Source organism: Protopterus annectens, chromosome 4.part0 (assembly GCF_019279795.1).
Source record: "Protopterus annectens isolate FY-2018-M chromosome 4.part0, PAN1.0, whole genome shotgun sequence".
Classification (NCBI taxonomy): Eukaryota; Metazoa; Chordata; order Ceratodontiformes; family Protopteridae; genus Protopterus; species Protopterus annectens.
Window position 1 is genome coordinate 923,914,024 of NC_056733.1, and position 16,254 is coordinate 923,930,277.

Below are 16,254 nucleotides of genomic sequence, written 5' to 3' on the forward strand. Positions count from 1 at the left end.
TCACCCTGCTGCAGTCCAGGTTACCCTCCCTCCATCCCTTCTGAACTAGCTGAACTTAGCTATACCACTCTATCCTATACTACCTTTGTGGTGTATTTGCTTGTGCCTAAAGGTATTGTTTTATTTTTATCTAGCTATATATATATATATATATATATATATATATATAGCCTACCTATTGGGGGCACCTGACATCTGGGGCAAGAAAAACTGAAGAAAATGGTGTCAGATGCCTCTTGTATGCACCTGGCGCTCTGACGTCAGGGAAGAAGCGACAGCAACCGACGCCGGACCAAGACTTTGGAATTCAGGCCGACTGCGGAACCGCCTGATGGCAGGATAACTCAAGTGTGATGACTGCAGCAGGGTGAACACTCGGAACATCTACATTTATTGTAGGTACAAAACTGTACTTTCTACTTAAGCAGGCCCAAATCTGTAAGAAAGTCTGAGCAACTACTGGTGGAATTTGCTTCAGGATCAGAGGGGAAGGCTATATCAAAGCAGACTGTTTCTAAGTGGATAAGCCACTGCATTCTTTCTGCTACTTGCACCATGGTAAACCTGTGCCCAAGGGAATCAGGTCACATTCCACCAGGACTGCCTCTACCTCAGCAGCTTTTCTCAGAGGAGTTCCAACCAAAGACATTCTAGAAGCTGCTACTTGGAGCTCTGTCCATACCTTCACAAAGCATTATCATTTGCCTCGCTTCTCCAAATCCAGGGCAGGCTTTGCCACTGCAGTTCTACAGGGCCTTATAGCTGCTCCTAATGCTATTTAGTTCCATCCTCCCATCCATAGCTTTGGGATTCTACCCAAATGTAATGACTGCAACAGTGAAACACGAAGAACATAGTACAGTTGTGTACACTTACCATAAATGTAGATGTTTGAGTGTATTCACTGTTGCAGTCCGGGTTACCCACCCACCATCCCCCTTTTCTATAACTTCTCTTTCCTTCACTATATTCTAAAGCCTTTGTGGTAAAAGTGCCTTTACATCTATTGTTTATACATATATATATATATATATATATATATATATATATATATATATACATACATCTTTTTTTTTTAATAAAATAATGTCGGCTGCATGTTTTATACCCCTGACGTCATGGAAGAGGAGACTGCAATCGATGCAAGACCCAAGACTTTGTTATTCAGGCCGGCTGAGGGCAACCTAACAGCAGATTACCCAAATGTAATGACTGCAACAGTGAATACACTCGAACATCTACATTTATGGTAAGTGTACACAACTGTACTTTTGTTTATACTTAAACCATTTTTTTTTTAATTTATACTTGAGTATGGATGCAAGAAGTAAATGAAAAATTAACAGTCCATACAATGTCATCCGTGTAATTATACATTATTGGCAAATGTACTTCCTTCATCATTTTGTATCCACCGCTGCTTGATGTTTTATTAATTTTCTTCACTATTACATTCACAATTAATGATAAAATTACACTACTAGCTGGGCATCCCTGCTTTATTCCACATTCTATTTTTATTTGGACGGCGCAGTGGTGCAGCCAGTAGCATTGTCCTCTCTCAGCAAGAGGTTCTCTGGTTCGATTTTCAGCTGGGTGCCTTCTGTGTGGAGATTGCATGTTCTCCCTTTGTTCGTGTGCGTTTCCTCCAGGTGCTTGGTTTCCTCCCATGTTACAAAGACATGCATCTGGAGCATTTCTCTCTGGGCATCTGCTAAAAATTGGCTTGTTCCAAGGTGGACTTTCCCAGTTAACTGTTAAATAAATAAATATTTCTTCTCCAGTCCAGCCATTTACATTTAGTTTCGCATAGTTCCTTTTGTAAACAAATTTTATTACGTGTAATATTTTTTTTGCTTACATTATATGCCTGCAAAATTCCCCATAATAATTTATATTGAATATTATTCTAGGCTTTACTTGTATCCCCATCATAATCTTTGCTTCCACATTTTTTTCTCTTATTATCCATAGCAACTCTTTACTCCCTTTTTCTTTTCTTCCAAATACATTTTGATCATATATTCTATCCATGTTTTTGTAACCTTTTTGTTATTATTCCCATAAAATATGTATAATCCATATTATTCAGTTTTATAAGTCTCCAATTTTATCTCCTCTTCATTTCCTTTTTTAAATATAAATTTTATGCCTCCTGTACATATCTTTCTAATTACAGTTTGTAACCATTCATTCATAATTTCTATAAAAATTATTTGTTGCCAAACCTTCATTTCTTTATACATAACCATATTCAATTCCATCAAGTCCTGTTACAGAATTCATGTTAATATTTTTTAGAATTTCATTCAATTCTTTCATGTTTTTTTTTTTTTGGTTCTAAATACTCATTTTTATTATATTTTTCACCTTTTTAAATTTGTTCTATGTTTTCTTCTCGGTTAATAATTCCAGTACATATTTTTTAATTATTTCGTATATTCTTTCTTTGCTGACTTGTTTGCTTACCTTCCTTATTTTTAATTATCTTATTATTTTACTTCTTTTATTATTTTACTCAAATATGGTGCTACCTCTTCTTTCTAACTCCTTTTCATTAATTCTCTTTATTCCTTTTCCTATGTTTGTATAGTCTTCATGTTCATGTGCTTTAACCCATATAGCCACATAATCTGGAAATCTAGCATACTTGATTCCTTTTTTCTTAACTTTTAAGCTATCGGATATTACAAAAAAAATCAGTTTCTGTCATAATTTCATTCCTTTTGTGGGTCCAGTGCTCATATTTTTTTTCTTAAATTACAATTAAAATTACCCACCACTATAATGTCCATATTTATGCAAACATATTCGGGAATAGTATTAAACATAATTTCTCAGTCTTTTTTTTTTATTATTACGTATGCATATAAAGCTGTAATTTTATACACACACTTTTCCATCTCATGTCTATTACTGTAATTCATCCTAGTTCTGCTATGGTTACGTCTAATATTTTAATGCTTTCTTGACTAATAACATATGCCCGAGTATGTTTTTCCCCTTATGTTCCAAACTACCACCCCATTCCAAAGTTTTTTAGTTTGTGTTCTTTCTTTCTCTGTTAATAATCTGATATCTTCTAAAACAATATGTGCATCTACTACAGCACACCATTGTAATATACCTATACTCCTCTTAAGATTTTTCATACTGTTCACATTTAAAGCTAATTTCAGCTTTTAAAAACAGTTAGTGTAATAAAACGCTTATCCCGTTCCTTTATTTTCTCTAAGCATTATATTTTTTAATTTTCTTTTCCTTTCATTAACTCTCTTCCCTATCAGATTTTCATTTCTTACTATACACCAGTCAGCTTCTTCCTCACTTGTCTCCTCGGTTTATTTTTCCTTGTTACTTTAAGTTCATGTACAATATCTTTCAGTCACATCTTTTTGTACATTTTCTTGTATAACACATTCTTCTATCTTTTTCTCCTGTATAACTTTATTTTCATTTTCTTGCACATTCATTTCACATTCAAGCCATGAGTAACCAGTATTGCCACCTTTTTTGCACTTTAAAATTGCACATTGTTTTTCATTATGCCCCATTTTACCACATAGATGACATCTTTTTTATCACATTCATTAATTAAATGATAATTTTCTCCACAAAAATAAGTCTTTGCTTGACCCCTGTATTTGACAAAACTCCAATTACCATGAACATTAATGATATTAGGTACATGCATAACATTATCATTTTGATTGTCATTATTATTCCACATTTCTGTCCCACAGTCCTCTTTCATCGTATATTTTTGTAGGGTCCATTACTTCTTTAAATATAGCCAGCAGATGTTCTTTCAGTTCTTTTGTTATAACTTCACTTCTAAACTGGATCATTATTCTTTTTTTTTTTTTGTATGTAAGAAGCTTGCACCACATATATTCTGACAGTGGATAGATATTTTTCCTTTGTTCATATGCACCCAAAACATTTCTCATGGCCTGCCCTGTTTCAAATATCAAGTCACAAAAAGTCTCTCTATTAAAATAAATGCATTTACCCCTTTTGTTTTGACATCCAGAGGTGCTATGACAGAGTCCCAGATCTCATACCTATCAAGACTTTCTTCGTTTTTACTGCTCACATGTACTGTATATTTTTTCTTTTATTTCTTCTTTCTTCTTTGATCCTTCCACAACAGTTTGTGCATAAGTTTTTGTCTCTGGAACTTTTTCTAGCACAGTCTCTTCTCCTTTTTCTTCTATTTTTTCCATATCATCACTCAGTGAAATTGCTGCTCCATTTTCTAGCTCACTTTGGTTTACCATTTCTTCCAAATAATCATCCCTCACCCCCCTCCCATTGGGGGGTTGTAATTTTGCATTTTCAGAGGTAACTGTCTCTTCTAGCAATCTCCTGAAAGTTTTCCTCTGAAGCCATGTCTGTTTCTGATACAATTTCCTTTTCCTCCAGTGTCACTGTTTTTCTGCACCCACATCATCCGAAAAATCTTCGGGTAACAATTCTACCATTTCAACTACATTTTTAACAACTTTCATTCCAATTTCAGCACAAGCTGAATCAGCCATGTTTCTCCTTGTTTCTCCAGGCCACCTTCATGCCTGGAACAGGAAGTCTGTTGTGTCACACACACATGCTTCCCCTACTGCATAAAAGTAGGGGAAGTTCCCTGATGCCCTGGCCAAATTTTCCCTACTAGTTTAAATACCACCTCGGGTTTCCCCTGAAAAGAGGCGATCACCTAGTTAGTGGGACTAACCTGGTCAAAAAAGGATACATAGATAAATAAATCTATTCTTCTATTTAACATATACAAACTTTAACACAATTGAAAGTACGTATGCTCACAGACTGGATAATAAAGTGGATAAGTCACAATTTTCAGATTATATACAGTGGTAAATTCATGACTATTGACATGAATGTCAGCCTTCAATGGCAATCTTTAATGCAACTAAATGTGCTCATTAATGTTCCTTCTCTAGCCAGCCTCTCTATGTACCATCCGAGTATAGTCTTCTCCTTCCAAAAAAAAATGCAACTTACTGCACTCCAAAACACATACCATAAGCCATCTGATCAATATTCAAGTATTCTTGAAGTGTCATAATCTCACTGCGACATACTTGTATCCTTCCATTGTTTCTTTGTGAATTGCTTATCCAATCTCCCTTCCCAATCCTTTTTAACCTCTTCTGATTGATTCTTATAGATGTAATGCAATATCTATATGCTGTACTAATTATTCCCTTTTTAATGTCTGTTTCTGTTCTTGATTCTACTAAAAGCTCTGCCAGTGTTGATCTTTCATGTAGGACTCCCCCTTATTTATTTTTCTTTGCCTGTACTCTTGATATCAATCCTTGATAGGGAAGGCAGTCTCTAACCTGCAGTCCAAATAAATTCTTTGCATCTTCCCATTGTCATCTTTCCTTCTAGTTACTTGCTCCCGATACCTTCTTTTTTTCTCCAGTAAATTTCACCCCCTCTTGCCTTTTGTCTGTATCCCTGTTTGTTTTACAGTCATCCCTAGTGACAGAATCTCCTTTTTCTATTCAGGTGTTTGCTTCATTCTTAAAATACTTTCTACTACATTATGGATATAATATTCTGTACGATCATTGTTATTCTTCTTAAAGACATGCATCCAAAATCAGTCCCAGTCTCTCCTCGTTTCTTGAGCCCCCCGTTTCATCATCATCCCTTTCCCCTTTGAATTATAGTTTTCTGCTTGAGCTATGTTACACGAGCCTTAACAGTGTAGCTCTGAAATAGCCTTCCAAATTGGGTAATCCCAATCCGCCCTGTTCTGCTGGAAAAATCAGCTTTATCCCACTTGACTCTTGCCATCTTCTCCTCCCAGATTAAGTCCTTCAGCTTTTTACTAATTGCTATTCAGAATTTCTCCTCTTGTTCATAAAAATATGCCTGACCTGTGTATAAGACTAAAGGGACTGAAAACATTAACTGCTTGTTTCTTGCTATCCATATCCATATGACAAAGTTTCCATTTTCTCAGTTTTTTATTATGTTTTGTTTAATGTCTTCCCACATATCCTTAGCTGCCATACCAGAATAATTTTTAATCCATACTCCTAAATACTGTCCCCATAAATATGGATATTGCTGAACCAGTTTGTTTGTGGGTATGTAATTTACCACTTTTGCCTTTGTTTTAACTTCATTAAATTTGTATCCCGAAAAGATTTGAAACTTTCTCAAAATGTTCCACAACACTGTAATGTCTCTTTCTAGTTTTGTCAGGTATAAAATAATATCTGCAAATAGAGCCAGCTTTTCTTGACTACCATGCCAATTATATCCATGGATTTCTGAATCCCTTATTTTCTTTGCCAGTGGTTCTAAATATAAAACAAATAAAGGTCAAAGAGGACACCCCTGACTGAATCGTCTGCTCAAGCAGAAATTATCAGAGAAGACCCCCCCACTTAAATTTTCACTTCCGATCCCTCATGCATCTGTCTAATCAACCATATATTTTTTCAGGAAATGCAAATGCTTCCAATTCTCTGCTTATAAACTCCCAGCTTACTCTGTCAAATGCTTTCTCTGCATCAAGACCCACCAACAACAATGGTATTTTCTTACATTCTGCTTCTCTCTGGATTGTCAGTGTTATGTTAATGTTGTCAAATGTTTGCCACCCCTCCACAAAACCACATTGTGATCCATGTCTGTCAATTTTGGCATTACTTTTGCCATTCTTTTAACCACTATAGATATGGACACGTTATAATCATGTTTTTAGTTGAAATGGGCCTGTATGAAGTTGGAGCTAATGGATCTTTACATATTACAGCTACCACTGCTTTCTTCCAGGATGTTGGTACTTCTCCTCCTCTTAAGATACTGTTAAACAAAACCGTCCAGATCTTTATCAGTTTTTTCCCTCCTATCTTCCAAACTTCCACAGGAATACAATCTCTTCCTAGGGACTTTACTGTAAATTGGTTATGCATCACAGTTATTATCTCATTTCCTCCTATCCTAACCATTGGTAATTGTGCCTCATCTGTCTCTTAACTTGGCATATTTAATTCTTCCATAAACATTTTCATTTGTATGTTTTCTTGGTTTCCATATTTCTCTGTTTTATACAGACTTTCATAGAATTTCTGAAATATTTCTAATATCTCTACAGGATATCATGTTACCGTCCTTGTTATAGGCTTCCTAAGCTTGGTGACAACCCCTCTACTTTTGTTGCCTGAGTAGTTGTACTGAAAGTTTTTGTGCTGTAGTGCTATTTTGTGCTCTAGTGCTACAATTGCATAACAGCATTCATTTTAAACTTGTACATATCAATGTAATCTCTTATTTTCTGCTTAGCATTCTGCAGCTGATCCTCTTCTTGATCTGTGAGATTCCCCCTATGCGGCAATACTTTTAAAACATTTGTCAGTGCCTCTAAACAATTCTTGTTATTACTAAATCACATTCCCATTATTTTATTTCTAGCATACTATACATTTGAAGAACTTTATCACACACAATTTACCAGCTGTTTGCTTCAAGATGTCATGCTGTTTCTTCACTACTGCAATAGCTTAATCACTCTCACAAGACTTCAGCTGCCATGAAAAACTGTTTGGTCAAAAGTTTCAAGTCATGCATTATATCATCAAGCAGCACAGAAACACCTGGAAGCAAAAGCCTTTTGATCACTGCAGCACTTTTGTCATCAATACCAAGTTGATCTTCTGCCATGTGATTGACTTCACTGTACATCTCCAACAAATAACTGTTTCTTCCTAAGTTTTCTGCAGAACACGTGACATAGTATCCTTCATGTAGTCTGCACACACTTGCCTAAAATTGCACATCATACAAACTTTTTGTTGAAACTCAAAGCTTATTACATAGAACAATGAGGGGAAACCATCAGCTTCCATACATGACTCGTGTACCAAAACTTTTTAAATTTGAAATGACCTTTTTTTGTGCATATTCTAACCAAACTTGGTTGTAGCATAGTATTTTTCTTGCCCCCATGTACAAAACTTGGATTTCCTGTCAGAGTAAATGCAGCTGTTAAAATAAGCATTGTCTTGTTTCCCCTGTGGTTTTCTAAATAAATATGTCTGTTGTGTTGTAGTATGTCCTTTCAAACCTTTTTTTGTTAGTCTTGCAAGTGATGCATTTATTATTAAAAGCGTTGTCTTGGCTTTTACTTAAGGCCAGTTGCTTCCGTTCTTTATAGAGAATGAAGAAACTGCCTCAAATCCTTCAGAGAAGGACTTAGTAAAGCAACTTGAGTTGGTGCCTAAGGATTGTCAGGCCTCCATACAAGAAACCTCCACCCGGCAGGTAGTAGATACAGCAGTTTATTTGGAACAGGCTGAAGCTACTGCTGAACAATCTGCTTCTGCTTCCACTGGTGGTTTTGTTTCCTTAGTTCTGGAGCAGGGAAAAGGATGTCCAGCAAGCAAACAAGCTGAAGGTAGGGGATGCATTTTGCATGGATGCATGCCTTGAGTGTGTATGGATTGCTTTGCACATTGAAAGTCAGTTCCTGAATCAATGAATGAACTGCTGATGTGATTTGGATATCTACTTTAGCAACCTTTGTGCCAGATATTTGATATGCTATTGTTTACTGGCTCTTTCTTTCCTGATAGCTGACTTGGCATTTGAAAACTGTGCAAGGCTGATTATGTGTGAGGAATTTTCTAAGTATATGAATGCTAACTTGGTTTACATATTCCAGAAACGCATACCAAGTGAAAAAATACAAGTACAAGTATGACTAACCATCACCAGAGTAATTCTGTTGTTCAGTATTTAAAACACATACTAAGTGCAAAAATAAAAGTGTAATGATCAGGTATCCCTAACAGTCACCAGAGTAATGCTGTTCGGTATTTCTTTCATGAAAGCAGTTTGTTATATTACCATTAAACTGTCGAGCTGAAATTACTGTTTTACAAAACCTTTAAGTTTTATTCTGAACGCTGAAAATTTGGGGAAGCTTGCTTGCTGAACTGTGATTTAGGGAATCTTATTCGATGAGCTGTTGTGTACTTTTCATTCTTCTGCAGTGATTAATCCTGTATTATCACTGACTTATGGCTCACAGGCTGTGCTCTCCTACCTTGCTGCCATCTCAGACAGTGATGTATATAGCCATCTTGTAAGAAGTAATTGAAAAAAGAACCAGTCACTGAGGGGAATACGACCTGTGATAAGATGATTAAGCAGGGGTTTCTTGAGTATTTCTCTCAAGCAGATTCCACTTGGATTTATACATATCATGACTCCAAAACAATCTGAAATGGATTGTTTGCTGTTCTCAGATTGGTTCAGTGGTTTCCATCATAATATTAGAAGTGTAAGCTAGGATTTCTGAAGAATACATTTTTGGGGGTGAAGGACTAGGTTATTAGTGTCTGGGCTATGGAAAGGAATGAGATGACATGGTGTGTGGCAGTGTTGCACAGGCCATTTAGAACAGTGGCCTGGTATGGTGCAGTTTAGACAGAGCAGAGGCTTGCCCAGCATCTGATAAAGAATGTAATGGTAGAAGGGAATCTAGTTCAGGTAGTACAGCCATTCTTAAAGAAAAACTCCACCTTAGAACTAAAAATATCTGTTTTTTACTCTGTTTTCTGAACTGTTTTAACAACTCAATCACTTTGACTGCTTCTTGTAGAATTCTAATATGTTTTCTGCAAAATGGCTGCCATTAATAACATATCAATGTGATCTTGTTTTTTTCAAGATTTTTTCTTTTCCATAATCCATTTCAGGTCTCCTTTATATGAGTCATGCTTGACATAAGGAAGCAGTGGTGTATTCCCATGCCATTTACATAATGGGATTAGTTGTTGGTCACTGTCATCTTACATACCTTCTGGACTTCAGGATTACTTATTTTATTTCTTTAATGTCTGTCATTTGTGTGTGTCTCAGAGCTTGTTTTACAGTATATTAAGGAGTTGTGCAGCTGCACCCAAAAATGTAGCTAAATTGCAGGTCTTTGTTGAAAGTATCTTCTTGTAGTCCTAGATGAATTCACTGTCCTCTCCCCCCACCCTTTCTCTCGGGTATTAAAACTGTCATTGCTCTGTGGAATTCTTGTAGTTCTGTGTATACGTAACAGATGCTACTGGAAAGAAAAGTAATTTTGCTCCTCAGTACCAGCAGTGGAAAGTTTATTGCTTTCATTCATTCATTTATTTATTTATGTAGATAAGTAGATGTTAATTTTTTACTGTTGCAGTCATCAGCTGTGGGTTATCCCTGCTGTGGTAGCCCGCAGGTGGCCCGAATACCAGAGTCCATGTTTTTTTTTTTTGCATCTGCTGCCTTCGCTTGTATTCTGATGTCAGGTCGTCACTGCTATAAAGCAAGGCAGCCAACATCATCACATCAGTCTTTCTTGCTGTGGAGTCCGTAGCAGAAGCAGTTTTCGTGAATGCTGATTGGTTGTTACCAGAAGTTGAATTTCAGCTGAAAATGTTTAAAGAGAAGTTGGGCATCCTTTTTTCTTGCACTAACCAGTGTCTGAAAAAGTTAACAATTATCTCACCTGGGGAAAGCAGATCCCACTCCGAGACTTCCATTCTTACTTCATCACTTGTTTAGGCCCAGACCACGGTGTCCCCCATTGCCGGTTCTGTGCCCTCTTTAATGCGAGAACCATTTGCCATAGAGCTTTTTGTAGACAGTTGTTTTCATGTTCCGTCATCGCATTCCGATATGGCATTCATCAGCCAACAGTCTGTGAGCATTCTGAAAAAACGTAGAGATAAAAGTAGAGACAGACCACACAAGGCTAAGCTTTCTGATGACACTACCGCTAAGCAGGTCGTCAGTTCTCCAGAATTAAGTGAGGAGCTTTCACAGCCTGTGATGCCCAATTCGATATCTATGCAGGCCTCTACTGAGACTCTTTCGTAGTCCAGTATGCTGCACTAATCTTCTTTGTCTTCTGAGCCTTTGGCTGTTTGCCTCGGTTGGGTCCGGAGCTGCGACACAGGCACTGGCTTCCAAGGAGACGGTTCACACTACCGAATCTAGACAAAAAAATGCCTTCTTCGCATCCGACTACCGTTTCTCTCAGACAAATGGATTCTCTCGGGCCTAGTAGCCAGGCCACTCCTAGGAAATCTGCTTCTAGCCACCATCTTGCTACTGCTCCACCACCCCAAGCACAAATGCTTAAAATGACGGAGGATCTCATCTTCCTTATCCAGGGTAGTCAGGCCACAACTTCTAAAAGGAAATGCACCCTTCTCCAGAAATTATGACAGAATGGGATTCTGAGGAATCTGATTATTCAGTTTTTGAAGAGGAACAGCATCCCTTAACTGCTTATGAGGATTCAGATGCAGAGGAATCCATCCCTTCTTCCTCCCCTCCAGAGGACCTTTCTGTTGGGGAAACCCTTGTCTCCCTCAGGGAACATTTCCAGTGGTAATCTCCGGACTTTCCACAGTCTAAGAAAAGACTTGGACCTGCCCCACCACAGACCCCTGGCTATCCCCCCATTTTAGAAGTGGTGGATGATGTTTTCTATGAATCCAGCTTAGCCCCCTGATGCTCTCCCTCCTGCTCCCAGTAAACCTGACAGGTACTACAGAGTACCAGATTCTCACAAATACCTGTACAGAAATCCTGCTGCAGACCCAGAGGTCATTACACAGGGACCTAAATGAGCTAAGACTAGTTCTGCCAAGAATCCTCTTCCTTCTGACAAGGACTCCAGAGTTCTGGACAAATGGGGTAAAAAAGTGTACACCTCTGCAACCTTAGCCATCAGAGCACTCAGTTGATAGTTCCATGTGTTAAAATGTCAACAACACTCTTTAGAACTATTAAAACAGAAGATTGGTACATTTCCTGACTGTGACAATTCAAAAGAGTTAGCAGATTTACTACGCTCTGCTTGTCAAGCGCCCAAACACACTATGTGGATATGATGCCCTAGAAGCCTCTAGCAGGGCAGCAGTGACAGGATCTGTTATTAGAAGACATGCATGGCTGAAGGAACAAACTCTCCCTGATCATGTCAAGTCTAAACCTATTGATGCACCCCTAGATAAGGAGCGCTTGTTTGGGGGAAAAAGCAGAAGAGGTGCTTAAAAAGATGGAAGACAAAGCAAAATCTATGCAAACATTAAAAGATTTCCTTGAGGTTCAACCTCCCAGATTCAGCAGGAACTAAGCACTGGGCCTTCCCTGCACCTAGCAGATAGGGCCAAGGTAAGGGACAGACCACCCAGTCCCTTATCCCAGGGCCAGCAGAGAAGCAAACAATGGACCACTTCCATCTCTAAGGCAGAGAGTTCTAAGCCAACCTTCTATGACAAACGCTCACAATGACTCCCCCTCCCCACTCTGCCCTCCCTTCACTCATCAAAAACTAGGAAGAAGGCTATCCCTCTTCAAAGATAATTGGCTTTCTGTAACAAAGGACCAATGGGTCTTAAAGATCATTTTTCAGGGATACAAATTTTCTTTCAGTGAGCTCCCAATTCCAAGAGTTTTCCCAGACTTCCCTCCAAATCAGTGGGCAGAGGCATTTCTAACAGGTCTAAACTCTCATATCCCAGGAAGCAGTAGAACCTATTCCCTCAGATCAAACAGGCAAATGCTTTTATTCCAGGCTATTCCTTGTTCCCAGAAAAGAAGGCACTTGGCGCCCCATCCTGGATCTATTCATTCTGAACACCTCCCTGGTAGTCCCCAGATTCAGAATGCTAATTTTGCAGAAGCTGCAGCCTATGCTAACCAAAAATGCCTGGCTAGTGACCTTAGACCTAAAAGATGCCTACCTCCACATCCCCATCAGGGAATTGTGCAGGAAATTCCTGTGCTTCAGAGCAGGCTCACAACACTTTCAGTTCTCTGCACTGCCCTTTAGCTTATCTACTGCTCCCAGAGTATTCACCAAATGCTTGGCCCTGGCCATAGCATTCTGCAGATGAGAAGTTTACAGATTTACCCTCCCTGGATGATTGCCTCATTCAGGCAGAGTGCAAAGCAAAGCTGTTCCATGACCTTCTCTTTGTCAAGTCACTCCTAACTTCCCTAGGGTTCACCATCAATGAGAAGAAGTCAAAGCAAAACCCCACCAGGAAGATTATTTTCTTGGGAGCTGTGCTAGACACAGCATCACAAATGGCCTTCCTATCCCCAGAAAAGTAGAACTTCCTGCCTCTCTACTTTACCAACCTGGCTTCCAGAAGTCACCTCACTGTGAGGAAGTTCCTGAAAGCCCTAGGATACATGGCATCTTGCATCCTTCTCATTCCCCTGGCCAGGCTTCACATGAGAAAACTTCAGTGTTATTTAGAGAACCTTTGGTGCCAACACTCTCTCCCTAGAGACCTCTCTCCCTCTGATCCTATGTATAAGGGCTGAGTTTCTCTGGTGGGCAGAAGCCTTTGCCAGGAACAGGGGTCTTCCCTTCATCCTCCACCCTTCTGGCCAAAACATCACCACCGACACCTCAGACATTGCTTGGGGTGCTCACCTAGCAGGCAGGTGCACACAAGGTCTTTGGGTTGTCCAGCAACGTCACTTGCACATCAATCAGAAAGAAATGATAGCAGTACAAAAGGCTCTGACATCTTTCAAACCCCATCACAGGCCAGGGGTTCTCCTTATAAAAACAGACAACACCACAGTAATGTGGTATATCAACAAACGGGGGGGGGCCCAATCTTACCCCCTGTGCAGGTTATCCATGAGCCTCTGGCTTACAGCCACCTCCATGGGTCTACACCTAATTGCCCAATACCTACCAGGGGTCAACAACACCCTGGCAGACCACCTATTCAGAAATTTACAGGACCGCCATGAATGGTAGATCCACAGGGAAATCTTTCTGCAAATCACTAAGTTGTGGGGGACTGCAGAAGTGGATCTCTTTGCCTCGCACCTCAACCACCAGCTGTAAAAGTTCTGTACCAGGGAATATCACCTCCTAGCCTGGAAGGTGGATGCCTTTACCTTCCCCTGGAACTCCCTCTTTGTGTACACGTTCTCTCCTCTGCCCCTTATTCCCAAGATATACTGATCAAAATAAGGGAGGAGAGACCAAAGGCCATCCTCATTGCTCCAGATTGGCCCAGACAGCATCGGTACCTCTTACTGCGCAGCCTGACTTTACAGCCCCCCAAGCAGCTTCCCCTGATCTCAGACCTCTTGACCCAGGTGAGGGGGAAGATACTGCACCCAGACTTACTCTCAGTCTTTCAGCATAGCTTATACCTTAAAAGCTAACAAGGAGTCCCTGTTAAGCAAACAGGTCATAGACATCATCACAGAGGCCAGAAGGCCTAGCACCAGAAAATCATATGCAGGGAAATGGAAAAGATTCTGCTCCTGGAACCAGTCCAAAGGGGCCAGTACCTTCCATCCCTCTTACCTTGGATTACCTAGCCGAGTTGCTTAATAGTGGCCTCTTTCTCCTCTATTAAAATCCATGCCTCAGCCATTTCTGCCCATTACAATTCAGACCCACCCCTCTTCTCTCATCCTTTGATTAAGCAGTTCCACAGAGGGGCTTCTAATATCAGACCTCCCAGAAGGCCTCCCATGCCAACCAGGGACCTGAATTATGTTCTAGAAAAATTAAACTTGCCTCCTTTCGAATCTGCTGCTCCTACAGAACTGAAATGCCTCTCCTGGGAGACCGCCTTCCTACTGGCTATTACCTCAGCCAGAAGGGTATCAGAACTTCAGGCTCTCATGGCTGTTGAGCTCTTCATCTTTTTTCATGCAGACAAGGTCTCCCTGAGGACTAACTCCTCCTTTATGCCCAAGGTAGTATCTCATGTGACCCTCAACCAGACCATACACCTACCCACCTTCTTTCCCAACCCTCAAAACAAGGGAGAAAGAATTATATACTTGCTAGACATGCACAGACAACTCAGATACTATCTGGGCCATACTAAACCATTCAGAAAAACAGACCAACTTCTTGCCAGCTTTGCTACTGGAACAGAGGGGAAGCCCATTTCCAAACAAACCATTTCCAAATGGATATCACACTGCATCCATTTCTGCTACAGACTACTTGGGGAAACCCCTCCTCTAAGTCTGTCCATACCAATTCCACTAGGGCAGCCTCAACTTCCACAGCCTTCCTCAGAGGAGTCCCCACCAGGGACATATTGGAAGCTGCCACCTGGACCTCTGTCCATACCTTTACAAAGCATTACCACCTACCTCTTTTTCTAAGTCTAGGGCAGAGCTTGCCTTTTCAGTTCTGCAGGGCCTGCTGACCCATGCCTAGGACTCTAACCTATCCTTCCATCCCTCTCCTCAGCTTTGGGAATCCTCCCACATGTGATGACTCCAACAGTGAAACACTAAGAACAAAGTACAGTTGTGTACAATTATAAATGTAGATGTTCAAGTGTATTGTCTGTTGCAGTCCTGGTTTCCCTCCCTCCATCCCCCATATAGCATCTTCCCCTAGGGGACATGAGCTTCCCACAGTGGCTTTTAGCCACCAGGACCACTTTTCCTCATTTCCTTGTGCTTCTGATGGGTTAGAACAAGAAAAACTGATGTAATGATGTCTGCTGCCTTGCTTTGTAGCACTGATGACCTAACATCAGACTGCAGGCGATGGCAGCCAACGCAAAAAAAATTGACTCTGGTATTCGGGCCGGCCGAGGGCTACCACAGCAGGGATAATCCACAGGTGATGACTGCAACAGTCAATACACTCGAACATCTGCGTTTATGGTAAGTGTACACAACAACTGTACTTTAAAGTACTTCACATCATGCTTTTCTAATGTTTTAATGAAAGGGCAGATAGCACATGCAATCCAAAATAATTCCGCTGTATTTCTGATGGTTTCCATCAATTGTTAAATTTCCTTTATTGACTAGAAAAAGCTGATGTACTCCACTTGTGTAAGGACTTATTCAAAGATGTCTCTTCCCAGACATGCATCCTCCTGTGGAAGGATGTCACAAGAAAACATAAAACAGCTTTTTATAAACAGTATTAGTGCACCTTGTTCATAGGGTTGCCACCTGGCTCTTTTCCTTTACAGAAGTCTTAATTTGGGCAGTTTTGTCCTATTTTGATTGGAGGGCATGAAAATGGTAAATGTGTTGATACTTTACAAAAATTACAAGAAAAAATATTTTCTGATTTTTCTTTAAATGTCGCAGATATCTTTGATACTACATCTAGGTAATCTTAAAATGTGTAGTAGTATAAACAACAAACATTTAAAGTTTAAGGCTTAGCATTTCAGTACTGTTATGCTGCTTATGTAAATTTGTCAA

General features: G+C 39.7%; 1 pseudogene; it reads right to left on the reverse strand.

The window, feature by feature from the left end:
* Positions 1–7,551: 7,551 nt before the first annotated feature.
* Positions 7,552–16,254, reverse strand: part of LOC122800370 — a 45,201-nt pseudogene continuing 36,498 nt past the window's right edge.